Raw genomic sequence first — 14,197 nt, 5'->3', positions numbered from 1 at the left:
AGTTTCTCTACCGTGAAATTCCTCTTTCCCTCCTTTCCATACTGTATTTGTTTGGAAGAAAATGACTATGTATGATTCACACTTAAGGAGTGGGAATTAACTTCTACTCCCTGGAAGGTGGAATTTCTATTGGAATTTTTGTACAAGGGAGAATTTTCTCTTCTCCCCAGTTTCTTTATTCACTTATTTACATCAGTATGGACTCGTGGATATTTTATACTTTGGGTTATAATCTAGTACCACTTTACCTGTTGTTATTTTGCTCAAATTGTTCCAGCTTTGACCACTGGGAGCTCTTCATTTGATTCCTGTGTCCTTTTGACATCCCCTCATCTTTTTTTAAAAAGCACCTTTTCACTTTCTGGAACTTTAACATGATATAGGCTTATCTTCTATACTTCCTTTCCCAACTTTAGTCAGCCATTTCTCCAAGGAGCCCCAGTCTCTCTGATTTTAAAATGGCATTAGAAACCAAAGTCTGGGTGCCAGGTGTGCTTCCTGCTAACGGGGTGTCACTCCTTCCGAGCCTTCTCAGCTGACAGAGCAAACAAATGTATGTGTGTATACTGGCCTGTGTACACACACACACACACACACACACACACGTATGTCTGTCTATACAAATACTTATAAATATATATGTGTATATGTAACCACCTAAATCTATATAAAGCTAAACACGAGTTTACACTGATGTAAGAAGATGTATTCAATCTTTGCTATAACCAGTAGAAGAATAAGAAAGTGTAAAACTAACAACATGAGAGGCAAAATGGAAAAATAAAAAGAATTACTTCCAAAGAAGGCAAGAAAAGAGAAATAAAGGAACAATACCTGATGAGACAAGTATAAAACAAAGAACAAAATGGTAGATTTAAATGTAAAGAAAAATAAACTGTAAGAGTGTCAGAAAAAAACTAGGAGGCCATTACCCTGTCCAGACCTGCTGTTTGCCTTGGGGACCCTTTTGCACCCCGCTCTTTGCCTTGGGGATGATCTGCATGGACTATGTCAATGGATTCTATCCCATCTGGCTTCATGTTGTGTTCAGCCATGAGTAACCCCAGCAAGACACCTCCCTTAGAAGTCCACTTGGGCCAACCATGTTCTTTGACCCTGAACCATTGCTTTCTCTCTACTGGCCCGCCCTATAGGAATTTCCTTCTGGATTCCGGAAACCACTCCCTCCGTGCATTTCTTCAGGTTGAGGGGTACTAATATTGAATAGCTCAGCTGTTATTAGTCCTGGATTACCACATTCTCCCTTGTGTGTCCCCCATACGCTGCCCAAGCCTTAATAAATAGTCTTCATAAAACCCTCCTTGAGTTAGACTAATTTCAGTGTGCCATCTGTTTCCTATTTGGACTCAGACTAATAGGGTCATTGTGGAATCAGGAAATACTCTCTCAAAATGGGATTCTAGAATTCAGTTGCCCATATATTTGAGGAATACAGTGATAACCTTGCTGGGGAGAGGCAGGAAATGGGAAACCCAGGGCGTGTGGTGGCATTATCATTACTCAAGTCATCAATGGTGGCAGCACGTGATGAGATGCAGATGGAGGCAGTAAGAGATCAAGTGGCTCTGACATTTAATTGCTATGGCAACAACAGTGGTTATAAAATAGTGGAACCGACCAGATTCTTTTTGCCACATAGGGAAACCATACATAGGGAAAAAGAGAAAACAAAACCTATGGAAATACAACTTAAAAGACACAAGGAGAACCAGCATACCTCCATGGTGGCATTGAAGGAGCCCCTTGTTTCTGCTAATTTCAGAGCGAATGTGGCGAAGAACCAGGCCCAGAGCCTGAGCGTAAGGGCTGGAGGTTTGCAGCTCCAATTCGGTGCCTAGCTCTGCCAGGCCTCTTTCACCCAGGCAAGGTTGCTGGTGGGAACAGTGGAACTCTGAGACTCGGGAGGGGGATACATGGTGCCCAAGGGCCAGGCGATGCAGCTGAGGATTCTGACCCTCCGCATTTGCTCCAGGCCTCTTGTGCTGGCTGAAGGAGCTAGCGCTCCTCTGCATCAAAGCCCAACAATAACTTCGCTCAGGGCAGCTGCCCTATAAGCTGATGCCCATTCTCCTTAGGTCCACTCCTTGCCTCTCATCACTAAAAGGCCTGCTCCAGAAGAAGATGGTCTATGCGCTTAAAGAGTTACAGAACCTTGTCAAGGTGTGGAGTCAAGAATCTAAGGGAAATGTGTGGGAGTGCCTTATGAGGACATTAGATGCATGGTTGTCAAGGTGTGGTCCTTGAACCAAGAGCATCCGCTGTGAACGTGTTGGGAATTCAAATGCGTGGGCCCTGCCTCAGGTCTACAGAATCACGGACCTTGGGAGTAGGCCCAGAGACCCACGTTTAATAAGCTCTCCAGGTGGTTCTGAGACCCCCTGAAGTTCGAGAACCACTGATGTAATTGATCCATTATATTTCCATTTCCCGAGTCTTCAGGCACCCTCCTCTACAACATTACTGCTCAGGGCTGTGGTCTCAGATCAGAAGCACTGGCATCATATAGGAGCTTGTTAGAAAATGCAGAATGCTGGGCCCTGCCCCAGACTTACTGAATCCGATTCTGTGCTTACAAAGATCCCCAGGTGATCTGCATGCACACTGAAGTCTGAGAAGCCTCCTCTACAGCAGAGGTATCGGAACCTCCACACTTGGAGAACTGTGCTGCGTAAGCCTGTTCGCCTCTCCCTAGCCAAAGCCCTTGGGAAGGCCGAGAGGGCACTCCCTCACCTAAGGCATTAAGAAGTGCTTGAAAAGCTTGTGGTGACTATTGTCCTTAGACTGGAGATGACAACTGGGCGGGGGGGATGCAGAGGATCTGGGTCCCTTAATCTCAGTGGGAATAATGGGACGCCAGAGCAGGAAAGTCAAGGCGGCCATGCTTAGCTGTCAGAGAAGAGGTAGGCCCAGAGGACGCCACGGAAGCAGAATGACAGCCAGAGTGCCTTGATCCCCAGGGAACTGGGGCAAAGATTTCTAGAAATGAAAATTGTCGGGCAGCCTATGAAGGTGCTGCTCACCAAATGCAGATGAAAATTTCTAGGTTTCTGGGTAGAAAGTGGATGGGGTGTTCATGGCCTTGACCCACTTCCCAGCCCTAATAAAGTCATTCCACAGGCTCAGAGACCCCCACTGGGGGAGCCTCCCGCCGTGTGCCCACAGGTACCGCGTCTTCCCCAAACGACCTGCAGCCTTTGCCAGGGTGACTTGCCCTGGGGAAAGGGACACACTAGATTTTCCTGAGGTTGATGGATGGCGGCTCTGAATTCTCTCTGACCCCCAGGGTCCCAGAGGGCCACCATGATCCACCAGTGAGACTAGGAACTTATGAAAGTCGGGTGACGTGTGGAGACCAAGCCCGTGTCTGTCGACAGCAGTGTCCGTGGGGTCGTGTACCCACCCTGTATTTTTCCCACTCTCAGAATATATGGTGAAGAGATACTTAATAACTGGCGGAATTCTTACACTGATTCTTTCACCCGTGCATTGAAGGCTCCATGGTGAGAAGGTCAAAGGGGAAGCTGCTGAAACGACCCCCTCGCTTCCACCCCATCACACCAAGAAAGGAAGTTGAAAGCAATAAAACTCCAATCCCGGGGAAAATTACAGAGATTAGTGCTACCATCAAACTCCTGCGATAGGCAAAGGCGGCAATTTCCTACCCATCCCCATCTCAGTCGACCTCTGGCTAGTGTGAAAGACAGATGGCGCATGGAGAAAGACAGCAAACCTTCGCAAGCTTAGGCAGTGATGCCAGTCACAACTGAAGTACGTAATGGTGGCAGTGCAACACAGCTTATGGCACCTGGCATTCAGCTTTCGACCTGGAAACCGTTTTCTTTCCATGAATATCTGAAGCAATTTGCATTTACACAGCAGGGTAAGTAGAACACCTTTACCATCATGCACCAGGACAACGTCGAGCCTCCTCCTCGACATCATAGTATCATGTGAGGGGACCTCGACCACTCTGATACCCTACAGGACACCCTGGCTCACTACATCGAGGGTATTATGCTCAGGGGACCTAGTGAGTGAGAAGTGCCCGGCTCTCTAGGTGCCTTTGCAAGATACATGTGTGCCTGAGGTTGAGAGGCCTGCCATATAAATGAGGCTTCTAGGGGCCCAGTGGTCTGGGGCATCTTTCTGAAGTGAGAGACAAGTCGTGTCTCTTGCATTTTGCACCAGGAAGAAACAGACACGCTGGGGTTGGAGAGAAGCCACCTTGGACCCCTCCTTCTTGGAGGGAGCCGTGCTTTGTTCCCACAGGATAGATACATATTTAGTTATCGGTGTTCCCTGCTTGAAGTGCTCCTTCCAGCATCGTTGTAAACTTCCAGAACGACTTATCCTTCACCGTGGTATCAAATTGAACATCCCCTCTGACAATGGGACACCATTTACAGAATAAGAAGAGTGGTAGCAGGCTTGTCCCCATGAAATCCGCTGGTATCACCAAGCGGCTTATCATCTAGAATCAAGGAGCTTGAGAGAAGGGTGCAGTGGGTTAGTGCAGGCTCAGTCACAGTGCTAGTGGGGAGACAGCACCCTGCAAACAGCCTGCTTTAAACCGGCGGTCAGTGCACCGTGCCATTTCCCTGAGAGCGGAGATGCATGTGTCCGAAAACAAAGGACCAGGGCTCGGAGTGGCCCTCTCACTGTTACACCTGGTCATTCACTGGAAGCCTTTTTTGTTTCCATCCTTGAAACCTGAGCTCCGTGAGTCCCAAGTTCCTAGTGTCCACAGTAGCAATGCTTCCATCAGGAAACACGGTCCTGGTTCCTAAGTAAACTGGAAGCTGAGATTTACCCTGTTCGTTTCAGGGTTCTTGAGCCGCTAAACAAACAGAGAAAGTTCTCAGCTTGGCGGGGTCATGGATCCTGATCACCAGGGGATATTGTGCGGCTGCTGCAGTGTGGGGGTGGGGAGGCCTTTGCTCAGGGCACCTGTGAGCCCTCTCTTGCTCCAAAGTTCTGGCGGACGGAAAACTGAGAAGTCAATGGCAAGGCCACCGAAGACACACATCCTGTAGGAAGGGAGGTCTGAGTCGCTCCGCCAGGTCAAGAACCCTTATCTAAGGGCGATGGGAGCTTGGAGTGGGCGAGGGAAGAAGACAGATGTGATTACCAACCAGCCACAAAATGGGGTACTTCAAGGCTGTGTTTTATGTTCCTTTTTGTCTCTGGTATTGGTTTCTCTCTCTTTGACCAAATATGACAAATTTAGCAGCTTAAAACCACATCTACATATTAGCTCAGTTCTGTAGGTCAGAAGTCCAGACACGGCATACAAAGCTCAAAGTTTCAAAAGGCTGAAAATAAGGTGGGGGCCACCTTCTCCTCCGGAGTTCAGGGCCCTCTTTCAGGCTCACGTGGTTTAGCAGAATTCAGTGCCCTGTGGCCACAGGACCAAGGCCTTTGTTCTGTGCTGGCCTGCCCTATTCCTCCTCCCTCTGCACAGCTGCCGAGGGAGAACTCCTCACACATCAAATTCAAACCTGTCTCATCAGGTAGAGCCTTGGCTTTTTTAAGGACCCACCTGACTGAATCAGGCTCACCCAGGATAATCTCCTTTTCATAATTAACTTGGGACCTTAATTACAACTTCGGAATTCCTTCCGTCCTAGATTAGTGTTCAGTTAAGAGAGAGTAAGTGTGTGTACACCAAATCTGGGATGCTGTCTCCAAATACTGCCTATCACACCTCTCCTCACTTTTCCTCAATTCTTCAGTTGATAGTAATGCTTTAGATTTCAGGAGGGATTATGCCAGAGTGAGACTGCCGTGGGATAAAATGGAACCAATGGGACTTTGCTCATCCTGTCCATGTGGACGTGAGTTTTTTGCCCAGATGCAGACGGCAGTGTATAGTGAGGGAGGAAAGAGGTGAACCGTGCCGGAGAGATTCTGTTTGTCCCTCCAGATCCCTCTCCCTCCTTGCTCTCTTGTCCAAGTAGATGGATGTCCACTGATTACTTCAGTGGGTTCCCTTGTCCTCCGGCTCTGGCTGGTTTGTCTAGTGGGGAGCAGGAGATTAGAGAAGGGAAGGAGAGAAAGGTCAGGGTATTTACTTCTCAGGCTCCCTCTTTGCAGGCGGCCTGTGTCTCTCACCCAAGGGCAGCTAGCTCCACAGGGCCCTCCGCCCCTGGATTTCAGGGGCCACACCCCCACCCCTTCATGCTTGTCGGCCTAGGAGTGGCATGAGCTCTGCTGTACTGTCCCATTTATCTCCCCACACCCTGCCCACGCCTACGTAGATAGCCCCTTTATTAAACCTGACTTGTTCTGATGTGAGCATGCCACCTGTTTCTGTTTGGACTCTGACACAAGAACCTGTTATGAGACAGACACAGGACTGTAGCAGATGCAGATGTAAATATTATTTTTATTACCACTGCAACTGACCCTGGACAGCATGGCTGAGGTCTGCCAGGCCAGCAGGCATGCTCGTGTCTCACCCCTGGGGTCAGCCCTGTGATCGTTTGCCGCTGTAAAGCTGACCGCACGGAGGAAAGGAGGAGGGTGTGTGCCTCTTCACCGAGAGGAGGGAGGATGGGACTGAGCTGAGCGTTTTGGCTCCTTCTTTCTGCTGAGTGACCCACAAGTGGAGTCACTCTCCTTCCCTTGGGGGAGACTGAGAAGACGGGGCAGGAGGCCAGGAGCCTTCCACACGGGAGGGCGGACCTGCCCCCACGCGGGAACATGAGGCTTGGCAGAAAGGCGGCACCCCTGCAGCACTTTGAATGGGAAATAATACTTTAAATGGAGCCCAAGAGAAGCAAAAACAGCCAAAGATTTAATACCCAGAATTGCTGTAAGGAACACTGACAAACTGATTAATTAAAACACTAAGAATCCAACTGAGAAGTGGACAAAGGCTACAGACAAGCAGTTCACAAAAGGGGGGATATTACTGGCAAATAAACATCTGGAAAAATGTTCAACCTCAGTAATAATCAAGAATTTGCTTGTGTAAATGTTTTTTCCCTTCAGATTGGTGGAAATGTCAAAAGTCTGATGTCGCCCAGTGCTGACGACGATGTCGGGAGCAGGCACTGGGACCTCAGTGCAGATGTAGACTGGCACCCCTGGCCGGTGTGGCTCCGGCGGCTGGTCCTGCGAAGCTAAAGGTGGCCGGTTCAATTCCTTGTTGAGCTGGGGCACACGGTGGGGCGAGTGGTCAACTGACGTTTCTCACACTCTTTTCCTCCCTCCCTTACCTTCTCGCTAAAAGGTAAATAAGTAAAATCTTTTAAAAAAGAAATGGAAATTGATAAAGATTTTTAAAGGGTGACTTAGCAGTGAATTAGAACTTTGTGCATGTTCTGTGGCCCAGTGAGTCCACTTCTAGGGATAGAATGCTGGAGAGATGCTCATATTCGCACACACGCACGGAATGCCATAGGTGAGGATGCTTACTGTTCATAACGGTGATGAGTTGGAACAACCTTGTTGTCCACCAGCAGGGGAATAACACAGTCTTCATAGTCTGGAATAAGTTGCAGTTAAAGAGTGGCCAAAGAAAGGGAGAAAGAACAGTGAGGTGCATTGAGTTTACATATATTTTTTTCCCAAAGAAAGACTCCCTATATATATCACTATACATAAAAAAGTAAGATTATATATATATATATATATATATATATATATATATATATGCAACATCATCAGTTGAATTCATGAGCATAAAAATTAAACAAGGGAAGAAGATTCTATAGTCAGGGTTACTGAGATTTTTTCAAAATTCCAAATGTTAAAAAAAATCCAAATTTTTGAATATTCACACCCTTTGAGTTATACTGCACTGGTTGTATTTAACTAAGTTTAAAGTTTGCATGTGAATGGGTAGTAATTCGTTAACACTCCATTCGTTAAGGCTGGAAGGGCCTTCCTGTGTCACTGACAGCCTGCCCATGGAAGGGAGGGCACGAGAAGACTTTCTGGATGGGACCCAGTCACCCAGTAGCAGGACAGAAACTGAAGACAAAGCATCAGTTACCGGCACTTCTTTTTAAAGTCAAGGGTGCATAACATGGAGTAGCAAATGTCATCGTATCCTTCCAAGAACACAGATGACTGTTTGTGCAAGCACGAACACCGTAAAGGGATTCGGTGCTGCCGTGTGTGGTGACGTTATTGACTGCCCTGTGCGTGAGATGGTTCCGGTTCCATGTGCTGGAGTGCTAGTCACAGAGTCCTAATGCAGACGTGCCACGGCATTCCTCTGTGACGTGCTTGAATACAATAGAAACCTATGAAAGAAAAATTTAACCAAAGGCTTAGTTTCCTTTTTGACACAGTTACAAGCTCTTATGGATCCACGTGATGTGCACTATTACTGGTAAAACTGAGTAAAGTAGGAGAGTTAAATTCTGAAGCTGGGAAATGCAGGCTCAATGGCTAAAAAAAAAAAAAGAAAGAAAGTGACAATTGAGTGTTGATATTCTTAAAACTAGGCAGCTATAACTGCATGGTCGGATGTGAAAATATATAACAATATATAAAATCTGACTTGAATATGCTGTATAAAAATGATAAAAAGGCTGGTAGCTCAAAAAAAAAGACAGGTAAACAGGAATGAAAATGGCCTTGTATTAGAGCAAGGTGGAGAAGCACTTAATGGAGACTGGGCGAGATAAAGCACATCAGCACACACTGACTTTGGAAGATAAAGACTTCCTCTTAGACACTGAAGTCCCCAAGCTGCTGTGGGGTCACCCAGCCTGCCCCTGCAGGCTACGTGGAATTACATAAATTCATGAAATGGTATAAAAACATAGCCCCAGTGTCTAGGGTCCAGATCTTTACATTGTTTTTTTTACCAAGAGAACCCATGGCTTCTTGAAATGTGCACAGTGCTGGATCTCGAGATGGGAAAAGCAAGTTAGTTCTGGCACATCTCGTTTCTGGAAAGAGTTAAGATGAAGCGCTGAAGGCCAGCCCAGCTGGTTCCCTCACGGAGGTTCCAAGTGCTGAACACAATGGCTCTCTCGGGGTTTCTTTGCTGCTTCACGTGTACATGAGCCTCATCCTCTCTGGCTGACTGTCCCGACGAGGTGCGGTTCTGTCAGGAAGGAGAAAGGAGAAAACAGATGTTGGGCAGGCAACCTACAATGCCTCGGTTGGTCCATCGAGGGTCACATGCCCACTCACTGGCCAGCCGCTGCGTCCCTGAAGACAGACCCGTCTAAGAGGACGGCAGCACTCATTACACCTGCAGGTGAAGAGGTAGTGAAAGTGATGTGGTCCCCCAAACAAGGGAACTGTACCCAGAGGAAGAAACAGATCCTCTATTAGTTACCTACTGCTGCTAACAAATTACCCCAAACCTCAGTGGCCTGAAACAAGAAACATTTACTATCCAAGAGTTTCTGCAGGTCAGGAATCAGGTGTGGCTCCGGCTCAAACCTTGTCTGTCACGAGGCCGCCACCGCAGTGCTGGCCAGGGCACAACCATCTTGAGGCTCAGCAGGAGCAGATCTGCTTCCAAGCTCACTCCCACGGCTGCCGGCAAGCCTCAGGTGCTTGCTGGCTGATGGCCAGACACATTGGTCCCTTGAATAGCAGGCCTTACAATAGGGCAGCTCAGAATATGGCAGTTGGTTTTTCTCAGAGCAAGTAAGCGAAAGAGTGAGAGAGGGTGCCCAGCACAGGAGCTGGAGCCTTTTTGTAACTAGTCTCTGAGGTGCCATGCAGTATTCCACTGTTAGAAATGAGTTGCCAGGTCCAGCCCACATTCACAGGGAGGGGCCATGAGATCACTGGGGGCCATTTTACGGGCCGCCTACCATGGGTCCCACAGGGCAGACAGCATGACCCAGGAATGCCAGACTGAGCGGTGGCACGTTAGACCTAAAGTGTGATAATTACAGTTTAATGCAAACAAGCTGACTCTGTAGGAAAACCTTGAGATTATGATACTACAACAAGAATATCAACACAAAATGTGCTAACAGGTGGTGGTAATGCATACAGAAGGTTTAAAAATTTTTATTCAATATGAAACAGATACAAATTGGTATTTGTAAGATATGAGATGTAAAGGACAGTGATAAATGAAGACACAGGACCACACCATCCAGTGGAAGAGAAAGGGGGTGACCGTCGCTTCAGAAGTTTCTAGTGTCACCCCAGCCCTCCCCTCCAGAGGTCCCTGCCACCCTGAATTCTGTGATCATTATTCCCTTTCTCTTCTTCATAGTGTAATCAATATGGGTGTCTTACAAACGTCTTACACAAGGTATTGTTTGGTTTTCCCCGATTTTGAATTAACAGAAAGGGAACCACACTGCATATGTTTCTCTGTGATTTGCTTTTTTCATTCAAAATTATGTTTCTGAGGTTTATCCATCTGATGTGCTCACACCTATGTTTTCAGTTTGACCCCAACTTCACTACGCTCTTCGTATATTATTCTAATACAAAAGCAAACTCGACTTTATTTTTTGAGCCACCAGCTTGCTCTTCACGTTGGTGTACAGCAATGTATGGCTGTACTGCAGCTCATCTGTATATGACGCGGGTCAGTTCCATCTTTTTGCTGCATAAACGGTGCTGCTGTGAACATCGCTGACCTTGTTTGCTGGTATGCTTGTGCAAAAGTTCACCTGGGGAAGGAACGGCTGGATCAAGGGTGTGCGAATGTTCAGCTGTAAGAGATAATGCCACATGTTTTTCCGAAAGTGGTTGAAGTGATTTACACTCCATCTCCAATAAATATGTATTCTACTTGTTTCCAGTCCTATCCGATATTTCATATTATCTGTCTTGTAGATTTTTGTCAATCTGGGAGGCATAAAATGGAATTTCACTGAGGTTTTTATTTGCATTTCACATGGGTTATAATATTTTTTTTTACCACACTGGCAAGTGCAATCCAGTGATCAAATGAGACTCAACTGTACACTCAAGTTTTAGCCATTATCCATGTAACTATTTATAAATTATTGTTACCTTGTTTAATTATCATACCTGTGCAAATTCTTTGGTTAAGAGCTAAATGCAAAGAATCAAGATTTGTAATAATAGTTTAGCGTAAGGACTATGTTGCAAAGTGGCTTAAGGTATAGACAGTCACGGGCATTGTTCTCCTTTTGTATTTATTTATTTATTCATTGAAGATTTTATTTATTTATTTTTAGAGAGAGTGAAAGGAGGGAGAAAAACATTGATGTGCAAGAGATACATCCATCAGTTGCCGCTTGCACGCCCCCAACCGGGGAACCTGGCCCTGAAACCCGGGCATGCACCCTAACTGGGAGTGAAATCAGTGCCTGCACTCAATCCACTGAGCCACACTGGCCAGGGCTTTTGTATTTATTTTGATATATTAAGTGAAGGTGTTTAAGGGAATTAAAGGCAAATGTGAGTCATGTGCATCTAGTTCATATATCATTTCTGCTGCCCTAAAGGCTATACAAGCAAAGAAGTAGTGAACCATTGGGGCCTGGACCAATTTTGTTCCTGTTACAAACCCCAGAAGATGAAGGTTCTTTTAAAGTCCTAGATAGAATTTTCGTACTCAGAGATTTACAGTGAAGTATTAAATAAAGAAATTACTTCCCTGAGATGTTACTCTGCACGGTCAACATTGGACTGTAAACATGCTGAAGTCTGGATTGACTTCACATCCTGATTGGACCACACCCAAGAGACACGTCCTAGGACAAGTCAAAGTGCCAAGTGTAATGCCAGCTTCAGATGGGCATGAAGTCAGGTGATCGTAATAGCTGGCAGCAGCCTGTTCTTACAGGCAGAGCTGAGATGGGGCCTGCCAAAAGCTGGGGTTCACTGTGAGATGAGCCCAGGCTCTAGGGGTCTGAGCGGGCCTGGCTTGATGGAGACTAGCAGGGACCGAAGACAGTGGAAGTTGGGTGCTCCTACTGTTTGCACTTTGAGCTTCCTTCTGTCAAAGCTAGCACAGGAAAGAGACCGAGATGACTTCCGCTCATGCATTGCTAAAGTATAAACATACAACATTTTAAAAAAGCAATTTAGCACAGCCATGAAGAATTTAAACACGTTCCTATTTTTTAACCATGTAATTCCATCCTTAGGAATGTGCCCAATCAGAGGGGGAGGGGAGAGAGGACTGGGACTGGGAAGAAAGAGAGGCAGAGAGAAATGCAGGGGAGGGACGTGAGTCTGCACACACAAGTACTTGTGCTCATTGAGTGCAGGGGCAGTGTGGACAAGTGGGGATGGGCAGCGGGCTCCCAGTTCTCCCTCTCCTCGGCCCTCTCCCCTTACTCCCTTGCCAACTCCAGGCCCCACCTTCAGGAGGGCGCATGGTGGGTGGACAGAATGCTGAGCCTCCTCGTATCATGGGGCACTAGTAGTAACTTCAACATCGCTGTCGAGTCCAGAATTTTCTTTCAACATTGTAAGCTAACTTTTTGCCTATAATCCATTATATTCTTATGGGACCACCAGCATATATGTGGTTCCTCATTGATCCAAACAGCATGATGTGGCAAACACTCTAATGGACATCTGCACAAAGAGAACTGAAGAAAACAATTCAAAAGCGGTACTGAGAGGTGCATTCAAGTGCTTTTATGGTGTGCACACACATTGAAAAACCCTCATCTCCATCAACAGACATTCCGTCCTGTAAGATAATTGTGGGTTGTCTAGGTGAGGAACAATGAGCAGCTAATGCAGCGGTTTTTAACACTGAAGAACACACGCATATGTGTGTTCTTCACAAATTAAGGAAACCTCAACTACAACTGGTTTCAGGAAAAGGCCTACTTTGCATCTCCAAGAGGAAGGTGTATTTACTTTACTACTCTGGACGGAGGAAGATTTTCTTCTTGCTCAGCAACAAGGCCAGCCAATGGAAAATGCCACAACTCAGCCAATAAGTCGTGGTCATCCTGAACACTTACTTTCCTCCACTGAACTTTCATTTTCCTTCTGCTAATGACTGTTGTCAACTGAAGATCATCGAAGGTCGTCATCATCCATTCAATGCCAACAGGAGTTTCCAGTTTGGGGTGTGGTGAAGGGAACGGCTTTTTTCAGTGAAAACAGCTCAATTAGGAAAGAGCTCAGCTGTGGCTGGGACAACTCAATCATGAAAGAGTGATTGGGTGTTGGCCTTGGTATCAGGATTCTGGTGTTGCAGCACAGCAGAGGAAAACCGAAAGTTCACTCCACAGCCATGGGAGGGAAGCTGGCTTAAAAAGAGTTTTGGCTCCAAGTCCAAGATTGGTCCCTGCACATGGAAATGAGAACTGCAAATTGTTAGTTTGGCCCAAAGAGCACTATCCTGATTGGATGGAATGGAGCCACTCTGATTGGGTAGCAAGATTGGCTGGAAAAAAATCTGTCCTATTGGTTTAATTTCTCCCCTAGGAGCTCTCTCTTGTAAGACTCAGGTGAGAGAAGCACAACGCTTCAAATGCAGCTGAAAGCAAAAAATGACTGCTGGCCTCTGGTTGTGAATTTGGGCCCAATTAACGCTGAGTCCTTTTTGGCAGGTATATTTTTCTCTGGGTCAACACTTCTTGCCCCACTCCACTTTCTATAAAAGCCTTCCTTCCATCTTGTGTAGCCCCTCTGGGTAGCTCTCTGTTGCTAGTTGAGACGTTGCTTGATTCATGATTGTTGGATAAAGTCAATTAGTTCAAATTTACTAAGCTGAATTTTTATTTTTTAGCATGAGAAATGCTCACAAAATTATATTAAATAAAAATTAGGCCATAAAAATCACATATACAGCATGATCAAAAATTTCTAAGAAAAAAACTGCACGTTTATTTTCTAATGTGTAAGAAGAAAGTTAATGGGTGAGTAGTGCGATAACTGGTGATTTAAATGTTCTTTATTTGGTCATAAGCTTTCAAATGTTCCATAATGAACAGATACGATTTTCATAATGAAGAAAAATACTAAGATATGTTAAAGTTCCATTCCTGAATTTCAACTGGGCCCTGGAGGCAGCCCGGCCCTTACTTGCCACCACTGTCACCGCTGCATCAGCCCAACGGGCACCCGATCTCCTCACCTTCTCCCTGCCAACGACCGGGACGCACTGCCCTCGCTGGGCCCCCTCGTCTCTCCCCGCACTTCCCTTTCTCCTCTTTTGAGATATTTTACTTTTCTGGATTGTCCACGGGTTTCACAACACATTGCCTTTCTCACCAGAACAACCCTGCGGAGAGCCCGCGAC

The sequence above is a fragment of the Phyllostomus discolor genome, chromosome 5 (genome assembly GCF_004126475.2).
Source record: "Phyllostomus discolor isolate MPI-MPIP mPhyDis1 chromosome 5, mPhyDis1.pri.v3, whole genome shotgun sequence".
NCBI lineage: Eukaryota > Metazoa > Chordata > Mammalia > Chiroptera > Phyllostomidae > Phyllostomus > Phyllostomus discolor.
The sequence above is the reverse complement of the archived record's forward strand: the minus strand, read 5'-3'. Positions refer to the sequence as shown.